Source organism: Ochotona curzoniae, unplaced genomic scaffold, assembly GCF_017591425.1.
Source record: "Ochotona curzoniae isolate NIBS_2020 unplaced genomic scaffold, NIBS_Ocur_1.0 contig_50, whole genome shotgun sequence".
Classification (NCBI taxonomy): Eukaryota; Metazoa; Chordata; class Mammalia; order Lagomorpha; family Ochotonidae; genus Ochotona; species Ochotona curzoniae.
In genome coordinates this window covers 5,372,586-5,400,415 of record NW_024466446.1, presented here as the reverse complement: position 1 = coordinate 5,400,415, position 27,830 = coordinate 5,372,586, and the positions used below count along the sequence as shown (strand labels likewise).

The window sequence follows — 27,830 nt, the reverse complement described above, 5'->3', positions numbered from 1 at the left end:
TAAGTGAGAGAATATACAATTTCCTAAGCTTCACTTCCCAGTCTAGAAGTCCTTGATAAAAAGAAGAACGAAATTCCCACTGTGAGCATATGTAACATGCAGAGAAGGGTCTCCCCACCAGGCCGGACCCGTGCATCTAAGCTGGGGAAACCAGGAGGCCATGGAACAGAGAGCTATTTCTCCACAGGTACAAACTACAAGCAGCCTCACTCGGCCTGCTGCAGGGAGCACACACAGCCTTCTCATTCCAAAACTCTGTCCCAATCATTGTCAGTCGAGCAACCCTAGATCCTCAGCAGCAACAGTGAACAGATAAAACGCTCCAATTAAATACCAAAAGCATCAGCAAAAAAACGCTCCCATCACCAAACAGGGAAATGTGGAAACATTACAGAAGACGTACAATTCGGCTACAGTGCAAAAGAAAAAAAATAGAGACTGAATTTTTAAAACAGTACTTAACAATTCAGTTTTGAGAATGAGTATGTCAAAACGAAAAGGTCTCGCAGAAGAAATCCATGATACTATCCAACAGCAATAAACAGCCAAACACCTGAGCGTCGGTTCTGACTCCTCCCTTAGATTCCTCTCATCATCCAAGCCATCACCAATACCATCAATGCTACCTGTGAAACACAGGTGCTCTATCTGCCTTGATGACAGGCACTGTGCCCACCTCACCGAGCCCCAGCCCTGTTTCCCAGAGCAGCTCCCAGAGGTGTTAGCCCCCACCTCTCCTCTATGAGGTCTCTCTCTGGCGTAAGGTCTCTCAACAGCTTTCTTGGAAAGAAATCCAAACCCCCCCTTAGAAAAAAAAAACACAACTCTTAAGGACCCACAAAACGTGCTCTGGACCCTCTGAACCCCTGCTTCTTCTCCTGAGCTCAGGCCCAGCCTCCGAGCTCCACTGAAGCCTCCTGTCCTCTTAGCTGAGGCCTCTGAGCTCCACTGAACCCTCCCTGGCTGTCTTCCAGGCCTTTCCACCGATTCCTTCACAGGCCCTTACCACAGCAGTAATTACTTTGGGCCTTTATTTGTTCACTTAGTTACTGCTTCCTCTGCTGGTATGTAAATTCCCTGTCTTCCTGGAACTTAGCACATACCTGGCAAACACTCAATAAATATTGAATGAAAGAATGAATTATTCACTGGTATTTTGCAAAGGACGCTTCCAAACTAAACGCCACTGCAAAATGCTTCTTCAGATTAAAAAAAGAAAAGTTCAAAATTTAAAAAGTAATTCCACCCAAGAGACAAATTTTGAAGTTTGTGTGAAATATAATTATTAATATCCCATTTTATACAGTAACAATTCACAAATGTTTCTTTGCAACATATTAAATACTTTATGCATATTTATTCATTTAAACAATTCTATAAAGTGGGTACTATTACTAGCCCCATTTTATAGACAGAAGTATGCAATTGCCCAAAGTGAAATTATGTAAAAACTCAAAGTAATGATAAGCATTGAATCCAATGTTTGGTTCTAACATCTTTGCCCTTAAAGAAATTGACTCAAGCAATAAATCAATGGATTTCTGGTGTATTTTATATGGCATCAGTGGCAGATCAATTTAGGTATTTGGGAATAAGAAACAAAAGAACTTTATAATCAAAGGGATTGGAAACATTTTAACAACACTGCAAACAATCTTGAGCTAAGCAATGGAAATACAACTGGCTATTCTAAAAGCAACAGCTTTATGGATCAAGCAAAGTTCTGTCTCATAGCTTGCTGGTTCGTGGGCAGTGCAGTGTCAACACAGGGGTGCCTCGGTTGTAATGGGAGCAGGTGGCATGCTGAACAGCACACTGTGGGGCATCTGCACAACTGCCCACTTAGACAAACAGCCTCCCCAAAGCCCAGTGACATCCCTACTAGGATACAGTGACCTGAAAGGCACACTTCGGAATGGGCTTCGCTTGCTTTTGTTGTTCAGCATTCCTTTTCCCTCTCCTTCACAGAAGTACTTTCCCTCCGTTTACTGAGGTCTTGGAACAGTGGGGAACAGGGGTGGGTGGAGTCTTTAAGTCAAGGCACACAGTACCATCATCCACAGGGTGAGATGATTCACTGAGCCAACTCAGGCTAGACTGGAAATCTGACTCTTCAGTAAGGGTGGACCAAGATATGCAAAGGCTCTTTTAGCGTAGATTCCTCAAGCTACTACTCCTGTTCATGTCTTTATATATAAAGCAGGTGCTTTCTCTAACACTTTATCTGCTGCCTTCTGCTTACTCACAAATTTTCTAACATGGTTGCAGGTCCCTAAGTGACAGTTTGATGCAGCAACACGCTTTTGAAGGAGCGCTGTTTTGTCTGTTAGTTGCCAAGGGGCCCATGAAGCAAAAATCCAAGGACAGCTAGGGCACACATGGACTCATCCTCGAGCTCTCACCAACTGGACTAGTTTCTGTCAACCCTCTGATGACGACTAGGGCTAAAATCATGGCAACAGAACCAGATGAAGGATGGCAGTGCATTACAGTGAGAAGACAAATATAGAAAATTATATCAGTCCATTTATCCCATCAGATAGTTGACTCCTCAAGCTTCTGCCATGCACAGACCAGTCAGCTTCCATTTTCATGATAATCATGAAAGCAGGGGTGCTGTTCTTGGGGGTCTCTCAGCGTGAAGCTAGTTTATTCTGGATATTTAATTGGCACAGCACAGCAGGATCAGGGATATGATCCCAGTCATGGGAGACTGGTTTCATTTCACTGTGATGGATTCAAGGCACCACCTCGGTACCTTAGCTGAAGTAGGAGTGACAAAGCCACCGAGAACATACCTCTCCACAGGGATTTAAGGGCTAAACAGTCAGTCCACTCTTTCACTCACATTGCATCTCTGGGCCCAAGGGAAGGGTGCCTGTGGTTAAGTTCACCATAGCCATTGCCTAACCTCACAATTGATGGAAGATAGGGTCAAGCAAAGGGCTTGCCCAGATCAAGCCAGGTTACATGTATGCCCAGACCAGGCCGGCATGTGTGACTCATGTCTGGGAGTGGACCAGGCTGGGCCAGTTCACAACACCCATTCTGAGAACCAGGATGGGATACAGGACAGGACAGGTTGGACTGAAACATCAGCCAGTCCACATTAGTGCTGTTAGGACTGGGACTGAGGGTTGGCTGAGCTGGGATCGGCTGCAGCACCTGCTGGCGAATGCTAAAGTGAAGCAGGCCATGCCAGACTGGGCTGCAACAACCACTAGCACATATAAGACTGGATGGGTGGGTGGGAGGCGGGGGAGAATTCCCCTGCTGGGCCACTGCTCCCACTGGTAAGAACGAGAACTGGGATTGGGAGCAGACCAAGCTAGGCAGGGCTACAATGCCCATTGACTTGCATGTGAGCTGTTTAGGGAGAAAGCCAGTGGATAATCAACTGTATCCATTGGTGCATGCATGAGCAGAGTAAGTGCAGGCTGGTTGGCCTTTACCACAGCATCAGCATCTATTCTGCACAGACTGCAGCAAGCAGAGTCGCCCTTCATTCCGATTTCTGGTTCTGCTGGCAGGAATTTAGATCTTGATTGATGAACAATCTGGTAGCAACCTCCAATGGCTGGCTGGTATTCATTCTAGCAAAAGCCTTCCAATCTTGTAACTTACACCTGAAGTCTCCCTTTGACTGCTCAATGAAAGCAACATTGCTCATCTGTGGAGCTTCTGCTGCCTCCAGGGTGAAGAGGATGTAGAGATGGAAGGTTTCACTTGGGCTCTGCAGGTTCTTAGAGTGCTGGTGAGGCTTTGCTTATATTTGTGGTCATTTTCTCCTCTGCCTTCATACCGCTTAAAAGGGCCTCTTGGTAATGCTTGAGCATCTGAAATGCACAGCCACCTTTAAAATTCCACTGGAGCTCCTCTTCTCAGAACTGGATTTGAGTGTAAGCCTGGACATTTAGAGCTCCTGCATGTCTTCCAACAAAACCATATATATTTTTTTTAATTTCTTCTCTTAACTTAGTAGTGTTCCTTGGTGTTAAACAGGGTCAGAAAGCGCTAGTAGTGATTGGCCCAAGTGGGCTCATGGGTTCTGATGGTGGATTGCATTCAATCAAACATGGCCTGGGGTTTCTCACTGAAGGATGGAGTTTTTACTTCAGGGAAGTACCCCCTGAAGTCAAAGCTGCAGTCCCTCCTACAGGTACAGGAAATGCAGGTACCGGCAGATGCTATGGCAGCTTTTAGGTAGCTTCTCAGATAAAATGGGCTTTTCAGATCGTGCCCAGCATTTTGAAGTGACGATCATTCAAGTAACCATTTTAAATTTTCTTCAAGTTTTTAGCCAGGATGATGAGAGAGGACTCTGTCTTAACAACAGTCCAAGTATGGGAACTGGTCAGGCTGACCCAGTTTTCCAATGATGATCTGATGTACTCTGCTGTCTCTTTAGCTAAGATCCCTCAGATGGCCACTCCACTCCAGAAGAGGGCCAATCTATTTCACATAAGATCCAGAGTTTCCTGGGAGTCAATACTACAGTCTCCTGAGTATTACTTTTTTGGAAAATTTTAGCATATGCACTAAGGGCGTAAGTTTACTCTGATCGCAGTCCAAAATTTTCTCCATCTAAAAGACAACAATCACACACAAAGAGAAGTGAACAACCCTTTTGTCTCTAGTGCTCTCCTCGGAGATATTACAGGCACCTCTTAAAGCATTAGCACATCAGTATAAATCCCTGACCCAGATGAGACCCAGAGACCTTGAAGAGAACCGCAGTGCCCTAAGTCACATGAGGTCACCACCTCGTTTTGGTTCTTTGGTTGAGTCAAAACTCTACTATCCCTCTCACTCACAGATTCAGAAGCCTCCAGTAACCTGCGACCCAGCACTTTAGAACTGCACTTCCATCTCAGCAGATCTTTCCACCCTGGTACTCCTCCATACTTGGCATTTATGGGAGATCAGGCTTCCCTCTGTCTCTTTGGAGACAGGCTACCAAATCAAATGAACTGAAGTTCCCACCAGTGCCCACGGGCAATGCTCTCTTGACTGGCTCCCGCACTTTCATAATGGATTCCTTTAGGACCACCAGGAAGGCTAGTCTCCTATGCCCCAATTGGCAAGTTCATCTGCCCTGGCATTCCAAAGGCAGCACCCCAGTGACAAATGAGGTGAAAACACTGTCTCAGAATCCAAGAAGGAATCCCCAGAAACACAGTGAGATACTCTCAAAGAAAGGCTACATACAGAGGCTTTTAGCAGGAAAACAGCAGATTCACATTCAAGGGCTGAGCCCCAAAGGCAGCAGGACATTGCCTTATATACATTTTTTAATTCTTTTAGTTCCCTTTCAAAGTTACATACACTTTGATTGGCTATTGTAAGGCTACAGAGTTGCTACAGCCTGCATATGCATACATAGTAGTCTCCCCACGCCTTGGAACTAGTACTGCCCCCACCCCATATATGGTAAACTATACATTGGTTGGCAGTAGTGTGCTAACAAGCAGATGTTGAGACTGTCACAGGAAAACAAGTTACAAAGAAAGCAAGCTGGAACCACCGAGTCCCCTTCCTCTTTGTTTTGGGAAGCCCACTATCACAAAGTCTTTTGATTAGATCCTTTATAATGCGATGAGGCCTCCAGGCCGTGAAGTGCACAAGGTTTTCTCAGGCTCTACCACCCCCACCTTCCTGGAGACAGGCTAATCAGAGTGAAGTGAAACTCAGCATTGCCCTTCTCTGGGGTCAGTTAGACTGTGCTAAAACCCCAGAAGGCTACACTCTGTGAACCAGTTTCTCTTTGTTAAGAACGGAGTGCTCTGGCATTTGTCAAAGCCGTTCCTTTTCCCCTCCCCCGGCCAGAAGCACAAGAGGATTTTTCTCCAATAAACACTGAGTTCCTGGTTAAGCCCTGAAGATGAAACTCACAAAAGCATGGAGATTTCCCCATGACCAGGTTTCCCTTCATCACAAGGAGCCTCCAGCAATCAGTTCATTACAACTCAGGTTTGCCTGCCCTCACTCTGGTTGCCACCAAAGTTGTGTGTCCACTTGTCTTGCCAGTGTGAGAGACAAGGATTTGTTCTGATTTCATTTTTCTTACAGAATCTTAGAACAGTTGCTGATTTTTCAGTTTGCTTGGCTTGTTACTTGTTAGGATGGAATGGTAGATTCCTAGTTCCTTACATGTGCAACTTTCAACCAAAATTCCTTCCAAGGTAGCACTTTTTCAGCTCTGATTCTGTCAGCTACCCAGAGGCCTTCCCACTTGAGTCAACCACTGCTGGTTTCTCTAGTTGTAGATAAAATACTGATATAGGCAGAGGTACCCACTAATGGACTATAGACATAAGGTCTCTGGAGAAAGGAAGGGAATGTAGAACTGATTCTTGAGCCAAGACGGGGAAAATGGTCGTAAACTTTGTGTTCATCTTAAGGAGTTGGAAACCAGAAGTGGAATAAGACGGAAATACATATCATAAAGAATCTCCTATAACCAGCAACCCCGACACTGTAAGAAGCCACTGGAATCCAATTCTCCCCTCCCCACAAAAAAAAAAAAAAAAAATCCAGAAACTATCACACTCAAAGAAGTTCCGTATTTTAATCATATTCAACAAAGCGGTTCAACAAACTGAGGGGCCACAGAGTCAATATTGGACTCCCCAAGGGGCCCAGATGGCAGTGCACTGGGCTAAGCTGCCACTTGCCATGCTGACATCCCTTATGACAGCGCACATTCAAGTCCTGTCTGCTCTGACTCCTCACTTCCTACTAATGTGCCTGTTGAAGATGGTGCAAGCCCTTGGTCCTGTCACCCCTGTGGGAACCAGAGAGAAGCTCCTGGCTCTAGGCTTTGACTTGCCAGACCTGGCTGTTGTGGCCATTTGGGTAGCGTACCAATAGATGGAAGATCTCTTTTTCAGTCTCTCCATTTCTCTGCCTTTCAAACAAACAATTTTTAAACAAAAAGAAAGCACATCGAATAGTGACTCCAACTAATAAGCCATACTTTGGATGTATACGCAAACTGGAACAAACTGGCACCCTTGGCATCTAGCATGCAGTTGTAAAGTTGCATTAGAAAGCAGTTCTCTTTCACCTGCCTCTACAATATCAACTCGGGCACAGCAGATTACAATGGGTACATCAATCTGTATTGGTATACTGAAGATTACCAGGTTGACAGAATGTGTATAAGAAGATACAGGTATTCTGCAGGTATTCCAGATGGTAGGATATGAATCTCATGAATATACGTGGGTGCTACTTCAACAAGTTTCGTGTGATTCCAAGTACTGTGCCAAGTCAGAATAGGCCCTTTAAGGTGAAAATACACCACAAACTAATACCAGTGTTTGCCTACAGAGAGGTCTGAGGTCTTCCTCAGTGGCTAGCTGGATGCTAAGTGCAGGAAAGGAACTTAACCTTTCACTATACACCTCTTGGCACCTTTTCCCTTTAATGCCACACACAAAACAAAATGAATGATAATTGCTGTACTTTGTACTTGTTAAGAGGCAAGATGCTTGACTTACATTACCAAGATTCTGAAAGCAATATACACTGCATGGGTTTTAGACCATTTATCTGTTTTCACCAGTTTATCAACAAAAATTATGGGTGGGGCTGAGAGCAAGAGGGTCTGCATAGCTTGTCCATGCTAAAGCACTATGCCGCTCAGCTGTTACCACCCACAGAGGAAATGTTACTTAAAACGTGTGTGGGAGTACTGGATTCTGCAAACAGCTCATGGCAAACCCCAGTGATCACACTGATCTTCCAAGCCACGAAGTAGGGCGAGCCTTGCATTCATCATCATGCACAAACCACGCCCACTTGGTCAAAATGTGTGAGTGAGGTGCTGCGACACTATCTGAATTTGCTTGGTACCTAATACAATTTTTTTTCTAATATTCTATTTTCTCTTCTTTACTATTCTTCCTATAGCATGTATTATTAATTTCCTAGTCTATAATTTACATAATACAACAGAGATGGAAAAAGGAATTGACATTATCCAGAACTCCTGGACTTGAAGGTAGATGGATTAACTGGGCATTACTTTGAATTACCTTTCCTTTTGAAGGAAAAGGAGGATAAATTATGTTTGTCGGAAATGTTTTTAAAACCGTGGAAAAGCAACGTGTTTCAATGTCATGGGAAGCCAGCAAGTGAAAAACAGTGGACATCTGTGCTGTTCCCTATATAACCCTGCTTTTCTGCTCTGAGATATATACTTGTACCTCCTTCTTGAAGAACTGCCCTTGTTTCTCTAGATCTGGATGAAACTGTGAATTAAGGCGTTGCTCTTGGGGTCAGTGCCATGGCACAGAATGCTAGCTGTCAGTGGCACTAACATCCTGTCAAAGCAGTAATTCAAGTCCAGGCTGCTCCACTTTTGATCCAGCTCCCTGCCAATTTGCTGGGGAAAGAAGTGAATCATCACTCTACTGCTTAGGCCTTTATATCCATTTGGGAGATCTGAATGAAGCTCCTGGCTCCTAGCTGTAGACCAGCCCAGCTCTGATCACTGCATTTATCTGGAGAATGAACCAACAGATGAAGTCTCTCTCTTTCTCACTTTCCCTTCCTCCCGCTCTCTCCCTCTCTCTTTGTGATTCTTTTTTACCTGATAATCTCGGGACTGCTTTGCTGTTACTCTTCTAGCTCCTTCAGATATATTGTTAGCCAGTTTATTTGGTCTTCTAATTTCTTGATATAAGCATTGATTGAAATGAACTTTCTTCACACTACCTTCATTGTGTCCCATAAGTTTGGATATGTTGTGTTGACACCTCTATTCATTTCAAACAATTTTGAAATTTCCTCTTTGATTTCTTCTATAACTCATTGTTCATTTAGCAGCGTATTATTCGGTCTCCAAATATTTGCATATCTTTTGGGGTATTCTAACGTGTTGGTCTCTGTTTCACTCTACAATAATCTGAGAAAATGTGTGGTATGATTTTGATTTTTTTTTAAACTTGCTGAGGCTTTTTCTGTGTATGTGGCCTACAATAGGATCAATGCTGGAGGAAGTTCCATGTACTGTATGAAGTCTATTTCTCCCTTTAAATTCATTCATATTTGTTTCACGTAGCTACGTACTCTGGCATTTGGTGCATACACATTTATTATGGTGGTCTCTTGTTGCGGAATGGATCCTTCCATCATTCTTCATATCTTTTAATGTTTTCCATGTCAGAGTCTATATTATCTAAGAGTGGCTAGAGCAGTTCAATTTTTTTTCCATTAGTCTAATATCCTTTTCCATCCTTTCACTTTCCACATATCTTTGTTGGTGAGATGATTCTCCTATAGGTAACAGATAGATGGGTTTTGTTTTTCTATCTAGTCTGCTAATTTATCATACTTGATTGAAGAGCTTAAGCCATCTACATTCAGGATTAATAGTGATAGGTAGTAATTTGATCCTGTTACCTTAGCAATGTGTTGTTCATTTTTAAATTTAGTCTTTTTTCTTTTTACTGGGACATTCTCCACGCTTGGTTTGGTTTTGGTAGCTGCTATTCCCCTTCTTTGTCAGTAAGAATCCAAGTGTCATTTGGAGGGCAGGTCTGGAAGACGTGAATTCTTTGAGCTTTTCTTTATTGTGGAAGGATTTCCTCTCATTTTCAAAGACAAAGGAAAGCTTTGCTGGGTAAGTTATTCTGGGCTGACATTTTTTTCCTTTTAGAATCTGGAGTACGTCACTCCATTCTCTTCTGGTCTATAGAGTTTCCTCTGAGAGGAAGGAAGGGAGGAAGGGAAGTCCCTATACCCACAAACTATATCACAGAAAATAATAACCATTTTTAAAAAGGAAAAAACACTGTATTTGTGTGCATTACTGCATTCCTATGATAATGTCTAATGTTTTTTGTTATATTTCCTGTACATTCCTTGCAAAGTTGACAAGAAGTTTGATTAGATTTAGGTTCAACTTTTTCACACAATACTCCATTTGTGGCATTATGTGCTTTGGATTAAATCAGAGTTTTTCCATGTTGCAGAATGTTAAAACTAATCAGGGAATTCAAGTGCTGCTGATCTAACCATCAACTATTTACCAGCACACTCTTCCCCAGTGCTTATACAACCCGTTAGTGATATCTTAAATGAATTTATGGTTGAAAATCATAATTTTTATAATTTTATCTCTTCTCATACTTGTTTGATATTCAGAAATCTTATATTCATAGACCATCACCTTTCCCTTTGGATTGTGTGTTTCCAAATCTATGAAACTGCCACATTGTGCTAGCTTCTCTGATTTTTAGCGGCATAGCTCATCCTTCTTCCAAATTCTTGGACTCTCCCCTACGTGCAAGATGAGGCAAACACCCAGAGAGAAAGCTGCTCCAAACGGCTGCTCCACACTCCGCGCTGCCCTTCATCCCAACACCTTAACTCCTTGTGTCTTGAGCACCCTCACCCATTTCCAACATCTTGAAAAGATGTTTTATCTGGCGTGTTCAGCTATTCCGACAAAGCCAAATGAAACTCTACAATAAGGTCTCTTGATTAGCTAGGATAGATGGGGTAATCCAAAGTATTATATAGATTATATTTAACATAAACAAACATAGTTAAAATGTCATGCAATTTCATGTGTACTTCAGAAAATGGCAGACTGTATTAAGTGAGATCAAGATTTCTACTGAAGTTACTCAAAAAAATTGCATAAAATATAGGGGCCAGCACCATGGGGTAGTGAGTTAAGCATCTGCCTGTGTCATTAGCATCCCATATAGGCACTGCTTTGTGTCCTGGCTGTTCCACTTGCCATACAGCTCCTTGCCTGTGCCTGGGAAAGAGTGGAGAATGGCCTAAATTGTTGGGTCTTTGCATCCACTTGGGAGACCCAGACGGAGGGCCAGATTCCTGGCTTCAGGTCAGCTCAACTCCAGCCCACTGCGGCCATTTGGAGAGTGAACTAGAGGATGGAAGATCTTTCTCTCTGTCTTTCCCTCTCTCTGTAACTCTGCCTTTAAAACAAAAATAAAATAAAAATCTTAGACATATAAAATCATAATATAAGAAGCCTTAAAGAATCGGAAGGATAGGGTGGAATTATCAGAGAAAGATCTTAGAACACAGGGTTGTAAAGACCAAGGAACCCATTTGCAAATCCTGAAGACATGATTAAAAGATATAAAAGTTCCTTCTTTTTTATTTTCTTTTAAGATGCATTTCAAAGTTATAATGACAGAGAGAAGGAAAGAGAGGAAGACAAAAGGAGATCTACCATCCCTTGGTTGAATCCCAAATGGTGACAATGGTGGGATCCAGGGATGAGCCAGGCTGAAATTAAGCACTCTGAGCTCCACCTGGTATCCACATGGCTGGCAAGAGCCAAAGCACTTGGCCATCTCCCACTGCTTTCCTAGGCACATTGGCAAGGAGCTGCATCAGAAGCAGAAGAGCCAGGAGGACGCAAGAGGCTTTCTGAATATGGAGTGCTGACAATGCTCTGGGCCACGTGGCAAGCCCCACAGCAGCTCCTCTGACAGCCTCACTAGAGTTATAAGGTCCTAGCAACCCACTTTACACGTGATGTGAGGGTCAACTGAGCCATACACTGAGAGACTAAGTGACCTCTAGGTAAACCAGTCTGCATACAGTCTTCAGCCTAACTGTACAAGTGAAAATGAGTTAAAGCAGTCTCAGATTACTAATACAGCCAGGTACCTAGAACACAAACAAAAATCTTATCTGAAATTCAATGACATCACCCTAAGGTTTGAAATGATTTCTAAAAATAATTTTTCAAAATGCAATGAAAGCATGTTATTGAACACAAGGCATAGCGAGAAAACACATGAACAAGAACTCCAGGAATTACTTCATTATAGTTCCATGACAAGGCAAAAACAATATAAAACCAAGAATAATATTTGAAGATAAAAGTTGAAATCTTACAAAGAAACTAAAAATTACCGTGTTTTAAAGATGCACTTATTTTTATTGGAAAGGCAAATTTTACAGAGAGGAAGGACAGAGAGAAAGATCTTCTGTCTGCTGGTTCACTCCCCAAACGGTGCAATGGCTGAAGCTGAGCTCATCCAAAGTCAGCAGCCCAGAGCTGCTTCTCAAGGTGCAGGGTCTATTCTTGACTGGATAGCACAACATATACTGTGTGAAAAAGTCTGTTAAGGGGCTGGCTCAGTAGCCTAGCAGCTAAAGTCCTCACCTTACACACACTGGGATCCCATATGGGCACTGGTTCTAATCCCAGCGGCACTGCTTCCCAGCCAGCTCGCTGCCTGTGACCTGGGAAGGCAGTTGAAGATGGCCCAAAGCCTTGGGACCCTGCACCTGTGTAGGAAACTCAGAAAACTCTCCTGGCTCCTGGCTTCAGATGGGTGCAGTTTGGGCCATTGTGGCCACTCGGGGAGTGAATTAGGGGATGGAAGATCTTCCTTTTTGTCGCTCCTTCTCTCTGTGTATCTGACTTTCCAATAAGAATAAATGAATCTCCAAAAAAAAGTCTGAAAATATAATTAAAAGATAAGCCCATTTTGTTGGGAAAGTTTTAAAGCCCATACAGGTTTTTCAGAAAGATTTATTTATTCATTAGAAAGAAACAGAGGGAGAGCAAAAGAAACCTATCTGCTAGTTCACCTCATATGACTGCCAGGGCCACGGCTGGGCCAGACCAAAGCCAGAATTCAGGAGCTTCTGGGTAGCAGAGACTCAAGTACTTGACTTATGTACTGATGTTTTTCCCAGTATACCGCAGGAAGCTGAATCAGAGGAGGATCAGCCAGGTCACTAGCTGGTGCTTACACGGGATGCCACTGCTGCTGGCAGCAAACTTTATGGCCCATGCCACAATGTCGATCTCTTGGGGTTTTATGGGCTATACCACAATGCCCACCTCACTGGGTTTCTTCTTTTTAATAATGTACATTTTCCATAAACTTTTAAAGACCTGTTTCTATGTATTCATGCCTTAATAATTAAAATGTAAATGAGGCCAGGGTAAGCCACTGCTTAGCAATGATCACATCCCGTATCAGAGGTAGGGATGAATCAATGTTACACTCACATAGAAACAATGAGGAAGCTGCCATGTAGCACAAAAACAGACAAAAAGGCTTAGAAAATGGGGCCAATTATTTGAATTTACGGTAATTTCAACTTTTCACAAAATTTTCTACCAGTGAATCTATCTGTTATTTTTCATCAATACCATAATCCTTACTTTTACCCTAAATGTTAAGCTTTAACTTTCTTATAATTCTGTCTAGTATCTATGCTCAAATTTGTTCTATTATGAACTCTTGGACATGCATTGCTCAGTATCTGATGTTCAATAGCACATTCCCTTAGCTCGGGATTTTAACAAATAGTTTGCACAGACACTGTATATACTAATGTGGCTAAAGAAAACAGCATGGAAAGTCTGTAGGAAGTCTACATTTTCCATTTCTTGAGTAATTTCGCTTTCAGCACATTTACCCAGTCCTAAGGGAATCAAAACAAGCCATGATCTCACCTTCTCCACACACGCAGACTAAAACAACAGAAGCCATTAGTGCCCTCATTATATAGTTCCAGGAGAAAACAGAGCGACCTTCAGAAGCTTCCACACAGAGGAGACCAAGGCAGATCCTAGGAGCAGAGCAGCCCGGACGCTAGGATGCAAGTGAGCTGCTCGTGAGAAGTCCCACAGGCCGCCCAAGTCCCTGTCACCTGCAGGCGTGGGGGCAAAGGGACAGAGGACAGGGCAACCTATTGGCAAACATCACAGGCACTGAAAGGGCCTGCTTCCAAAGGCAGTCACATGTGCCCTTCTCTTATAAAATGCTCGAAAGTTATTCTGTGGCTTGCTAATTACTCGTTTATGAACAAATCACCAAGGTACAAAGATACACCACTTTCGAGGAGGGAAATCAAAATAATATGGCACAAATTCAAAGTACAGCGTGTGACAAAAAGGTACTAAGTGCTAGATCATGCCTGTGGCTTGTATCGTTACGAGAAATACTCTAAAACTTCATTGATAATGTGCTTCACAAGGAACACAGAGTTCATCAAGCAAATCCTTTAGAGTAAAAGGAGGAAACGAAACATAAACACACTTAGAACCATTTCTGAAGAAAGACCTGAAGCAAAGCATTGTAGCTCACTAGAGCAAACAAGCAAGCAAAGCCGTCTGCCCCATTTCCAAGTTAGAATGGGTGCTCCCTCTATTTTTCAGAGAGTAAAACAGGTATCCAGACATAGCATCCCACCTGAACACAGCCCCTCTGAAGCAGCCAGACTCGAGAGAGGAGCCCTTGCAGGCCCAGGCGGGGCTGCTTAGGATGTGCCAGCACAGTGTTGGGACCAAGTGCAAAGGAAGGGCAGAAACTAGCAACTCTGCCTTCCTGTTTCATATTCCATAACATTATTTCCCTCTCTTAATTAGCACATTTTTGTTTCTAGGATGAAAAACTTCATTCTACAAGACAACCCGAGATTTTCCAGGTTTTCCATTAGCTTCACTTTTGAGGGACACTTTTCATATATCAAATGGCTGTTCCATATGGAAATAACTCAGAACGTAACTATATTTAGGGTTTCTGGGAACTCTTTAATTCCCTTCGGGGTGGGCATTGTGGCTCAGCCTGTTAAGTCACCTTTTGAGACAATCATGTCCCACATGGAGGTGTTGGCTTGAGTCCCAACTGCTTTGCTTCAGACCCAGCTCCCTTCTAAGGCTCCCCCACACTGGACTGCCAGTCACCCAGGGGTGACCCCAGCATGAGCTCCTGGCTGCTGGCTCCAGCATGGCTCAGCTCCAGCTGTTATGGTCATCTGTAGACTGAACCAGCAAATGGAAGATCTCTGTCACTCTGCCTTTCAAAAAATATAAAGCTTTTTAAAAAATAACTACCCTTCAGCTAATGAAAAACCTATTCTTTTAAAGTCCTGTAAAAGACCACACTTGCCACAGATGTAAAGGAAAATTATTTTTAAAAGTCATTTAATGCTCATCATCATTATTTTCTTCTTGGTAAGTAGGAGGTGATCTGTGAAGCCATTTGTGCAAGTAAGAATAGCAAGGAGTATATTCTGAATCACGCAAGAAACTCAGTTATTATAAGCTATTCATGAGAATGGATTATCACACCTTCCAAACCAGCTCAGTGTATGCACATTCAGGGCGGCAACTGGGACAGCAATGCCAACAAGAAGAGCAGATGTTTAGAGATTTTGTCAACATTGCTTTGTAAACTGAGACCTTATACAAAATGGATAGACCTGTTCGAATGATGTAACACTTCTTGCTAAGGAGTTAATATTTAGGGTTTTTTTAAATTCCCATAATAAGGAAGACAATTTGATTAATAACTGAACAAAGGACGTGATTAGGCGTTTCTCTAGTGATACACAAATGGATGACATGAAAAGATGGGGCTGGCACAGTGACTCAAAAGGTGAATCCTCTAGCTGGAAGAGCTGTCACCCCCTATGGGTGCCAATTTATGTCCCAGTTGCTCTACTTCCTATGTAGCTCGCTGCTTATAGCCTGGGAAAGCAGCTGAAGATGGCCCATGCCCTTGACACCCTGCCTCCACATGGGAAACCCAGACGAAGCTCCTGGCTGCTGGCTTCAGATGGCTCAGCTCCAGTTGTTACGGCCATTTGGGGAGTGAACCAGTAGATCGAAGATCTTGTGGTTTTCCTGTTTGTAAATCTGACTTGCCAATAAAAATCAGAAATTCTTTTTAAAAGAAAGAAGGGCCTGGCACAGTAGCCTAGTGTCCAAAGTCCTTGCCTTACATCTGCGGGTATCCCACATGGGCGCCGGTTTGTGTCCTGCCTGCTCTACTTCCCATCCAGCTCCCTGCTTGTGGCCTGGGAAAGCAGTCAAGGACGGCCCAAGTCCTCGAGACCCCGCACCTGCGTGGGGGAGACCCAGAGGAGGCTCCAGGCTCCTCGCTTCAGATCAGTTTGGCTCTGGCCATTGCAACCACTTGGGGAGTGAACCAACGGATGGCAGATCTTTGTCTCTCTGCAAATCTAACTTCCAAGCAAATAAATACTTAAACAAATGGAACTTTCAAAAAAGAGAAAAAAAAAGAAAAGCTGAACATCACTAACCATTAGGGAGATGTCCACTGAAATCACAATGAGCAACCATGTCACACCCACGAGAACACTTATTATCAAAACATACTGAAAAAATACAAGGGCTGGTGAGGAAGCGGGCAAACCGGAAGCCTTGTGTGGCATGGGCGAGCATATATTCACGACACAATTGTTATGGCAAACACTATGGCAGTTTCTCAAAAAAGCAACACAGCATTACCATTCCATTCAGTAACTTCACCCCAGGAGATACACTCAAAGTAATTAAAACAGAGATTCCAAGCCATGTTTGTACACTACTGTCATGGCAGCATTATATATAATAGCCAGAAGAAAGGTATAATCAAATGTCCATCAAGAAATGAATGGATACCCCCAATCTGGCACACTTACACCATGTGTATGTAGTCTGAAAGAGTATGAAAACCTGACAGGTACAAACCCTTGAGAACATTATGCTAAGTGACAGGAGCCACACAGTAAGAAATACATTGAATAATTTCATTTAAATGAGATTCCTAGAACAGTCAAATTTATTTATGGGAAGAAACAGTAATGAAGAATTATTGTTTTCTGGGTTTGGAGTTTTAATTTCAGATCTGGATAAGTTCTGTAGATGGGTAGTAGTGATGGCTATGCAATAATACCAACGTAATTCTGTCAACAAATTACACTTTAGTTAAAATGGTTAAATTTTACACTATTTATATTGTACCACACATTTTCTTTTTAGGCTGAAAGATCTGGAATGTCTCCAGAGTTGGATCCTGGAATTCAGCCTACCCTCCCACCATGCTTCTTCCCCCCAGCCCCGTAACGAGCTGCTGTACCTCCTCTGCCCCCTAAGCATTAAGTCCTCTTGCTCCTGGGTGTAAGGCGTCAGCTCTGTCTGAAGGTTCTAACCACACATCTTAGGGGAGGCTGCGATCTCCCAGAGCCAACAGGAACCTTGATTCATGCAGACAGACCAGTAGGTTTCACTTTGTTTTCAGGTCGTGTCTTCTACTCTTAAAACATTACGGAGCACCTCAAACAGCTTTTGCCTATGTGAATTATATTTACACATTTTAAAAATAAATTGAGAAAATTTATTTAAAAATAAATTGAGGCAATTTTAAAATATAAGCAAGTACAGGCATACATTCCATTAATTCTACAGTGATAATACCATCATATATATAACCTTTTTTTTTTTTTTAAAGATTTATTTTTATTATTTTTTCATTGGAAAGGCGGATATACAGAGAGGAGAGACAGAGAGGAAGATCTTCCGTCCGATGATTCACTCCCCAAGTGAGTGCAACGGGCAGATACTATGCCGATCCGAAGCCAGGAGCCTCTTCCGGGTCTCCCACACGGGTGCAGGTTCCCAAAGCTTTGGGCCGTCCTCGACTGCTTTCCCAGGCCACAAGCAGGGAGCTGGAAGGGAAGCGGGGCTGCCGGGATTAGAACCGGCGCCCATATGGGATCCCGGGGGTGCAAGGCGAGGACCTTTAACCACTTGCGCCACCGCGCCGGGCCCCATATATATAACCTTTTGATAACACCGCTGTACCCAACAGTGAGAGAATGAGAGTAGCCACAACCAATGATGTCTTAAAACAGTTTTGTTCAGCTGGGGTCCCCAAGTCACATTTTGAAAATGGCTGGTATATACCCTCACTTGTCTTTCCATCTTCCTTCCTGTCCACTGTACAAACAGGCATGTGATGTAACTTCACGCTATGAGAACTGAGCTCTACTGTAGGGTTTCTGAGAGAGTTTGCACACGGAATTTCCTTTTAGGTCATGCCACCTTTTGCTGAGCTTTCTTTACCTTGTAGTCAGACACCCTTCAGAACCCATTTTGCTAGCACATTTTGAAACCCACAGATGTGCATGGGTCCTTTCACACAGTACAGGCTAGGTGAATAGGCAATGAGCAACTGTGAGAAAAGGTAAGTCAGCAAACAAACTCAGTGATTCTATCATAGCAGATGGATGACAACACGTAAACCCAAGACTGTTTTTATATTGGCAGCAGGCTTTTTGGTTCCCAGATTGTCAACATTTAAAACAAAGTTCATTATAAACCACACAATATCAAAAGTAGCTGTACATGAAACCTGTCAGGCAGCCAAGAGAGTCTGAAATTGCTTTCCTTTAGTCTGAAACATCTCTACTGGCCAGTTATGGACCATCACTTTCTAAAAACAGTAGCCTGATAAAGAACACGAAAACGTTTTCTATATCCCTTGAGCATGAGTCAGCTCAAGTTTCTTCTCATAAAGCACCCACCCAACAAGGAACTTAGAGACAGAATGCTACAAACCACTGTGTTTATGGAAGAAGAAAGATGAATCAAATAATCAGCCTCTAATCGATATCATCAAATAGTGGCACAATGCCCTGGTCAGAAATGATTTAAACCTCCTAAAAGGGATGGATACTTGGTTCACTGATAAGACAAGACTTGGGACACTCCATCCCCATCTGGGAGCACCTGGATATGAGTCCCAGCTCCGCTTCTGATGCAGCTGCCTGCCAATGTGCACTCTAGGAGTAAGCAGGTGATGATTGCTCCAAGTGCTGAGTACCTGCTATCCACACGGAAGGGTACTGGGATCCTGGAACCTTACTTTGGCCTGGCCCAGCTTTGGTTGTTGTGCGCACATGGGAAGTGAACTAGCAGATGGAAGATCTCTCTTCCTTTCAGATAAAATGAAAAGGAAAGTCACTCTTCTGGGGAGACAACAAGATAGCAGAGGTGAAGCAGAAGAAGCAGACGTTCCGCAAGTTCACCTACCACAGCGTAGACGTCGACCAGCTGCTCGACATGCCCTACAAGCAGCTCTTGTAGTTGCACAGTGCGTGCCAGCGGAGGCAGCTGAGCCGGGGCCTGTGTAGGAAGCAGCACTCGCTGCTCAAGCGGCTGTGCAAGGCCCAAAAGCAGGCGCCACCCATGGAGAAGCCCGAGGAGGTGAAGACGCACCTGGGGGACATGATTGTGCTGCCCGAGATGGTGGACAGCATGGTGGGCCTGTGTAACGGCAAGACCTTCAACCAGGTGGAGATAAAACCCAAGATGATAGGCCACTACCGGGGCGAGTCCTCCATCACCTACAAGCCCGTGAAGCACGGCCGGTCCAGCTTCAGCGCCTCGCACTCCTCACACTTCATTCCACTCAAGCAGCCGAATAAAGGGGCGCTGCCCCACACACACAAAGGAAAGGAAATATTTAAAGAACGTCTTATTAATTTTTAAAATGCAAAATATAATCAAATATAAAATTAGAAATTTGTGTCCAACTAAGCACAAGCTTGATAACAAAATTCTTCCTCTTCTTGGATGAAAATCTGACACTGGTATTTTACATTTACTAAAAGGTGATTTTTTTTTTTGCTTCGTTATTTTAAATAATATTGGTTAATTTTCCAGTGTTTGCCACCCCTCCCTCTTTTTTTGAAAGTCACAATATGCTTTCCATAAAGTGCTTATTTTGAAAGAACCATTTAAAATTCCTTCTAAAATCAATGAAGTTTTAAGAAAAGTTCCATCAGGAGGAGCCGGCTTTTTCAGTGGGGTTGTACCTCTGATAGTGTCTAATCAGAACCACAGACCTGAAATTTGCAGATAATTCCACGCAAACCTCAATAATAAACAAGACCTTGGGCTCAGGGATTAGAGGCTGCAATTGCACACCAGGTGCAGAGTATGCGCATCCACTTCAGATGGTTCTGCAAAGAATCACAGAAACTCAATCTAGCAGACAGCTCCAAGGACTTCTTGAACTCCAGTCTCCCAGCATACCCTCAGCAGTGGGAGCCCCTCTCTGGACACAGCTTCAAAGCAGGAGCGCCCCTCTGCCACGGGGGCTTGTCTTTGGGCATGCTTAGTCAGGACACCAAGAGCTATTGGTCAGATACAAGAGACAGCAGTCTTCCCACTCATTCCCTGACACACAATGACCAGTTCATTTCCTTGTCTTCTTGTCCTCTCTTCATATAGCTGACAAGAGACAGTGCTGACCCTGGAATAGATGAGTTAGAAAAACGAGCTGAACAGCACATTGAGTAATCTTGCCTGTGCCACTGGCAACTGGGTTCCAGTTATCCCTGTGTTTGATTTCACTAGTAATTTATTACTAAGTAAACTTTTTAAAGAAGCCCACACACTTATTAGGAGATAGGAACTCTGAAAACACTGCAAATGAAAAGGATAATAGGATTCCCTGCTCTTCATCAACCTGTAGCTCAAGAGGAAACTGAAATCTAAAAGCAGCTCAAAACGCCGGGGGTGAAAGAGCGTGTGCTGCGGAGCACAGCAAGAAGCAACGCTAACGCAGCCAGAGGTCCTCAGGCCCAAACAAGGGCTGAGCTAAGCCAGCCTGGGAGCCTGGGGACCAGCAAGGGAGGCAGAACCAGCTGCATCAGACAGGGTGCGTGCTGAGCTGCAAAGAGGGAAGTCAGCGTTTGGTGGACAGCATCATCGAACATAATTTGTGCTTTGTCAAAGATCAACAAGCATAAGCCAGTACAACTCTATGCTTGTATTTCTTACACAATTATAAAGCAAAAAGTATACAAACTAAATGCCAAGTGAACACAAAATGAATAAACCTTGAACTGACCAAATTAACTCAATATGCCCAACGATGTGGTCACTGAGGCTCACTTTGGCCTTGGTGCGGTCATAGACATGTCCTGTTGGGTTTGCTATCACTAGCTTTCATTGTGACTACTTTCTCTTTTGGAAAACTGTAAAATGGAAGTCACTTATTTAGCTCAAATACAGGACTTACATCTCCATCTCTGTCTTTTTGTAAGATTTCTTCTCGAATTAAGTATGCTACTTGGCACTAATGTAAATACAACTACAGGCACTGAAATCTTACTAATCTGAGAGGGAAAGAGATGATCAGACAGAATTCTCCTCCACCACTCCCCAAATGCTTCTAACAGTGCCGAAGCCGTGAGCCCAGGACTCAACTACCTGAGCCATCACACCGCCTCCGAAGGCATGCATTAGCGGGGAGCTGGAGTCAGGAGCCAGAGCTTACTCTGACATTGAACATGGATATCTTAACCCTCAGGCTTCACGTCTAAGCCTAAAATACTTTTACCCTATTTGATCTGAATTGCAGGCATTTAGGTGTTTGTAAATATTGAGATTAAAAAAAAATACCCCCCAAATAAAAAATGACAAAATAGAAGGTGAAATCATTGTGAAGAACTATAGCATCCTAATAAATCCCATCTGCTTAATCCCACACATCTTTTTGGGACTACAAACCTCAGAAGGAGTTTAACTGAATGTATGTTGTGGGCCACTGAACTCACACAGAAAAGCATTCTTGTGGTTAGCTTTTAATACTATATAAAACCAAATTCCTAACTTAATTTCCTTTAAACTCTCAGCCCACATGACTTCCAGTTAAGATGGCACCGTGAATTCATTCTTTAAAGGATTTTCTATTTCGAACATACACCAACCACAGTAATGTACAAAAGAAGAAAACTCAAAAGATGCAGGAAAGCTAAGATTTTTTTATTTCCATGGAATAGACATGAGACAGAAACAAAGTTTTAAATAACATGAAAAAAATCTAATGTCCATAAAGGTAATTAGCAAAATCAGTCACTGGATCACAAATTCACTTCAGAATCCCAACAAAATAAGTACACTTAGGTGCCCTCACTCCAGAAAATAAGAAGAAGAAATAAGTGTAAAACAAAACGGCATGGCCAGCACAGTGGCCTAGCATGCTAATCCTCCACCTTGCATCCCAAATAGGTTCATGTCCAAGTTGCTCCACTTCTGATCCAGCTCCCTACTCACAGCCTGGCAAAGAAGCAGTGGATGGCTCAAGTCCTTGGGCCCTGCACCCATGTGGGAGACCCAGAAGAAGCTCCTGGCTCCTGGCTTCAGATCAGCTCAACTCCGGCTACTGTGGCCACTTGGGGGAGGTGGGTGAACCAGCAGATGGAAGATCTCTTTCTCTGTTTCTCCTTTTTTTGTAAAATCTGCCTTTCAAGTAAAAATAGATTAAATCTTTTAAGAATGGGAGGATTAAAATGAGATGCCTAAAAAAGACTCAACTGCAAATTATGCAAATGAAAAATATCATTAAAAATTTTTAACAGATGGTATACAAGACATTTTAGACTAGATAAAATTGAAGGATGAATTAGTTAATTTGAAGACAATTTTAAGGAATTCCCTCTAAATGAAGTTCAGAACAAAAAGAAAAACATGAGAAAGAGTAATCCAGAAACACAAAGGACATCCCATATATAAAGGTGTCACAGCATAAAAAAAGTGAAGAAAGTACAAAAGGAGATAACTGCTAAAAATGTTCAAGCAACTCATAAGTCTTCACATTATGAGTACATAGTGAAAGACCATTTCAATGAACAAATAATCAAGCAATTAAATCAGTAAATAAGTGCACAAACTAAAACTATAGCAGGCACTTGGCCTCCTGGTTAAGACACTGGTAAAGACACAACATCCCACACTGGAGTCCAGCTCGGGCTCCGATTCCAGCTTTTGCTAATGCAATCCCCGCGAGACAACAGGAATGGCTCAAGGAACCTGGCTCCCTCTCTCCATATGGGACGTCTGAATTGAGCGCCTGGCTCTTGGCCTTGGCCTGACCCAGCCCCAGATACTACAGGTATCTGCAGAGTGAACTTGCAAATAAGAATGCCCTCTCGGATGTATACAGATACACATCACTGAAAACCTGAGAAGCTAGAAGGCTGCAGTCTGACGTGGTGACCCCCTGGCTGTCTCAGGTCACCAAGCTCTGGCACTGCAGTCCAGACAAACTGAGCTCGCTGGGACCTGACTGGCAGTCTCTGGAGATGACAGGTCAGAAAATGACTGGGTCAGAGCAGCACAGACTAACCCACGGGCATTGTGCCACTTCCATCCACAACTAATGACTCAAGGTGAAGCAACCGTCTTTCTCTTCAGCCAACTCCGGCAGAAGTTCTGCTGAAAAGGAAACTTTAGATGCGTCTGACAATTCCCTCAACTAGAATCTTGTTCTCCCTGGAGCAGAGACTATGACTCTCAGCTTGCCTTCCTCATCCCCCATGCTACACCACTACTACCAAATATGGAATTTACGGGATTCCTTATTTACCATCATGGTATCCCAACCACTCTAGACCAAGAAACTTATTGTATGGCCAAAGGAGTGAGACAACAAGGCAGATGCAAACAGGTCATTGCCAGTTACACATATTACCACCTGTTATACACATATCCATCATTCCTGAAGCCAAAGGGAAGGAAGGCAGAAAGAAACAAAAAGGAATATGTGAAGGAATTTGATCTGGGGGATCATGGGTGCAAAAATAATTTTGCAAAACTGGAACAACATAATTATTATAATGATATGAATTAAAAAGGCAATTTTTAAAAGATTTATTTTTTATTGGAAAGGCAGATTGGCGAAGACAAGGAAATACAAAAAGATTGTCCATCCATTGGTTCACTCCCCAAACGGCTGTAATGGCTGTAGCTGAGCTGATCCAAAGCCGGAAGCCAGAAGCTCTTTCTGGGTCTCCCATGTGGTTGCAGAGTCCCAAGGCTTTAGGTCATCCTCCTCTACTGTTTCCCCAGGCCAATAGCAGGGAGAGAGATTTGAAGTGGAACAACTGGGACCCGAACTAGTACCCGTAGGGGATCGTGGCACATGCAATGTGAGGATTTGGTCATTGAGTCATCATGCTGGTCCCAACACAATTTTTTTTAAGAAGGTTAGAAAACTTCTCATTTAGGTTCCCTCTGGAAAGCAGAACTAGGATAAACTGGAGAGGGCAAAGACCTCAATTTACCACCTCATTTCCAAGCAGGTAGAAAATTCTCTCAGCAAAGCCAGCCCCATGATGCTCTCCAGGTGGTGTGCCTGGCAGCCAGTCAAGGGCATTCATGGCACACAGGACCTGGAATGGGCCATGGTGCTACAGAACCTTCCCAAAGACCATTATGCAATGGCACAAGAGCACCACCTACTGAAATAGTTCCAAGGGCCCATTTAGTGAGAAATGGCAAGTAAAATACCACTGTAGAGGGGTGGACTCCAAATCATTTCAACCTAGCCTGTTGTGCCTCTCATGTAGAATCAGAGCTTTGCAAAAACCTCCCCAAAAGAAACAGTGTGCCTTTTGTTCTGCCTGTTCCTCCTCTAACCACCAAAGTAAGACAAGGCCCTTCCTCCCATCCAAGCCTAGGCATCATGGGGAATATACTGTTTCTGGATCCCTCTTCTCCTACCTGTTTTCTAAAGGACAGAGAAAACCTTAAGGGGAAGCAGGAGTTCAAACAGTTCTGTGAAGGATACATGAAGAGTCAAGCCATTCAGTCCGGTTTGAAACCTCACAAGGGAAAGAAGGGGAGATTCAGTTTTTCAACCTCATCTAAAGACCACCACAGGGGACTGGTCTGGCAGGACAGTGATTGAAACCACCAGCTGCAAAGTCAGCATCCTATGTATGTAGGTTTGAACTTCAGCTGTTCTGCTTCCAATCCAGCTTCCTGTTAAAATGCCTGGAAAAGTAACAGGCATGTTAAGAAAGACGGCCCAGGGCCTGACGTGGTGGCCTAGTGGCTGTAAAGTCCTTACCTTGCATGTGCTGGGATCCCATATGGGTGCTGATTCTGATCCCAGCAGCTTCACTTCCCATCCAGCTCCCTGTTTGTGGCCTGGGAAAGCAGTCAAGGATGGCCCAAAGCCTTGGGACCCTGCACCCACATGGGAGACCCAGAGGAAGCTCCTGGCTATTGGCTTCGGATTGGTGCAGCTCTGGCCGTTGCAGCCAACTGGGGAGTGAATCAGTGGACAGAAGATCTTCCTCTCTCTCTCCTCCTCTCTGTATATCAGACTTTCCAATAAAAATAAATATCTTTAAGAAAAAAAAAAAAGGTGGTCCAGGTACTTGGACCCCTGACAATTACATGGAAGATCTGGATAGTTACAGGGTCCTGGCTCAGCCAGGCTCAGCTCCAGGCATTGCAAATAAGTCAGCAGACAGAAGATCTCCTTCTCTTTCTTTTTTTCTAATTCTGCCTTCCAAATACATAAACAAGTAAATACACCTTTAAAAATAAAATAAAGATGATTGCAATAATCTTTCTCCTCAAGGAATTTAACAGGAATATTGAAGCTACAGATTCACATGACTGGGGGTCAGATGATCTATTTAAAAAACGGAAGAAAATGCACAGTCAGTTCACAGGCTATTTTACAGCATGGCAGAGCTGACTACTTCCGCTATGCTGCACTACTGCCAGACAGAAAACTACTCCAAGCACAGCAGAGGGGACGTCCCGGAGCCCTTGACGGCTTACCTGAAGCCCCTGTGCATTTACTGCCAAGCACAGAAGACACCTGAACAAATCCTATCACTTCTATGCAGTTTATCATTCAGCACCACATTTTGTTGGTCTGCCAAGGGCACTCAGTGAACACAATGTCTACTATTCCTGCATCCGGGGTTGGGGGGGGGGCGGAACCCAGCTGCTTTGGTTTACTCCTAGTTACTTTGGAGCACCTATCACAGATGCCACACATGCATGAAACACAGAGGTCTTTGACAAGGCACAATACAGAAACAAATAGCAGGTGCTCCTAGCGCATCAGTCATCTCATGCCTCTTAAAGGAAAAACTGCAATTATAAACCATGAAAACTTGGAAACAATAAATGTATCCTCATTCCATTTGAATTACTTCACAGGAAAAACAGTTCAGAGAAATTCCAATCAAAATCCTGTAGTACAGAAACCACTGAGCTGAATGCTGAGTTTGTATTACATGGTGTGTCTGCGAATGCTACGTGCTAAGAGGCAGCTGGAGCAGCCATAGGGAAGTCCAACTAGATGCAAAAACCTCAGGCAAGAGATTTGATAAAGAAAAGGTTACAGAGGGGAAAACTGTAAGATTAAAAATTAAAAAACATTAAATAAAGCAGAAAACAGCTAACCTAGACTCATTAGGCCCACAGAAGTTAAAAACAGAAACATAACCTTGGCACTTAGTTGTCTCATGTAGAATAATATGATGCCAAAGACAAGACCTGGAATGTAGTAGAAGCTTAGTAATCCTACTAGATTTGGCCCATTTTCATCCTTGTTAGGATTTCTGGTATGGAAGACATTTGCAGTCACATCTCCCTCACCTACTCTCGGCTTTCTCCCTTCGTAACAAGATCACAAATCTCCCAGACAATAGCTTTTGGTGAGATAATAACGGACGCTAGTTGGGTTAGCATAGCCATCATCAAGCAGAGGTCATCTTGCCACCGAGGAGATGTTTGGTAATGTATGAAGACATTTTGGGGTTGTCCTGACTGGGCAAAGGCAGTCCCTGACATCTGCGGGCAGAGCTCTGGGATACTGCTGCATGTGCTGTGTTCTCCTTGTGCTTTGTCCTCCGAGAGTGGACCCCCAGACGCTGGAGTGGAGGTGGTGGAATGTTTAAGAGCTGAGATCTAGTGTGAGGTAACTGTTAGGATATTATGGGCACTACCCTCAGGAGGGATTAACAGTAGGCTCAAGGAGTGGGTTAGTTCCCAAGAAAGTGGGTTGTGATGAAGCACTGACTAAAAGGTATCCCAAAATATACTTATTTTAATCATCAGAATTTTCTGTGTGTCATCCAACTCAAGGACTCATCAAGACTTTACCTAGGACTGCAACACCTGATTCCACAGGCACTGCATGTCAGCTCTAGACAGAAACACCCAATCCACCCAAGTAAAATGATGGAAAGAGTGTCATTTCAAGGATGACAGACATCCAAGAGCAAAAACAGCTGGAGCTGGAACATATGGGCTCTGGCCACGGACTCTCTCCATGTCCACTTGTCTACTCCTCCCTGCAGACTGGCTTCCTCTACTGTCTCATGGCTTCTCCCTGGCCAGACTTGCACATGGTCATAAGAGTTATGATGTAGGTCCAACTGACAAACCTGAATAAGAAACCTCAGCCCAAGGAGCCAACATGCTCTAATCAGCTCAGTATCTCAAGATTTCCTTTCTTAGGAAGAGAATGTAAGTGGCTCAGATCAGCCAAAGGCATATCTAAGATTATTTTCTACTGAGCCAGTTGCTCACTCTGCAGTATTGGTAACCGATGGGTACTAACTCTGGTGAGCCTCTTCAAATCGGGTCCAGTAAATAGGAAATGGTGCTGTGTGCATGGGAGCACTTAAGAATTGTGTAGGCCTTCTATTTTAGGCTACCCGGATATACCACTTCTGTATTTGAGATCTTTGGAAGAAAAGTCATAATGTGCAAACAGAATAAAAATTTGTTTCAAATTTTTCTTTTAATTCCATGATGCTAAAGCAAAATCTTAGTACTTTGGGTCATTGTACAATTTATCCTGAAGTATCTCAATTAGCAGGCTATCAAAGAAATCCCAGGAATCGAAATATGTTCTCTGACACACTGCACATTCACTGACTCATCATTATTTTGGGAAGGAAAAGTAAAAAGGAGGACCTATAGCACTCCTTACAGAGGAGGAATTCTCCGAACTACATTACCACAAAAGTTCAGTACAAGAATACAAGCATATCAGAGGGGAATAAAGGTGGTGGAACAGGGTAAGGACACGTTTAAACGGACAGAGAAACATTAGCCAGTATGAAGTAGAGAGGGCACATTCCAGGAAAGAGAAGACAGAACAGCAGCAGAGGCGTACCTGGAGACTGACAGACACAGGAAAGCAGTGGACACAATGGTGCAGCAGTGCAGTGACTGATACCCCAGGGTCGTTCAGCAAGTG

At 43.4% G+C, this 27,830-nt stretch overlaps 1 protein-coding gene across 1 annotated transcript in view; it reads right to left on the bottom strand.

The window, feature by feature from the left end:
• FANCC (FA complementation group C) overlaps positions 1-27,830 on the bottom strand; it is a 228,114-nt gene that overhangs the window by 152,211 nt on the left and 48,073 nt on the right. The gene's annotated exons all lie outside the window — the stretch shown is intronic.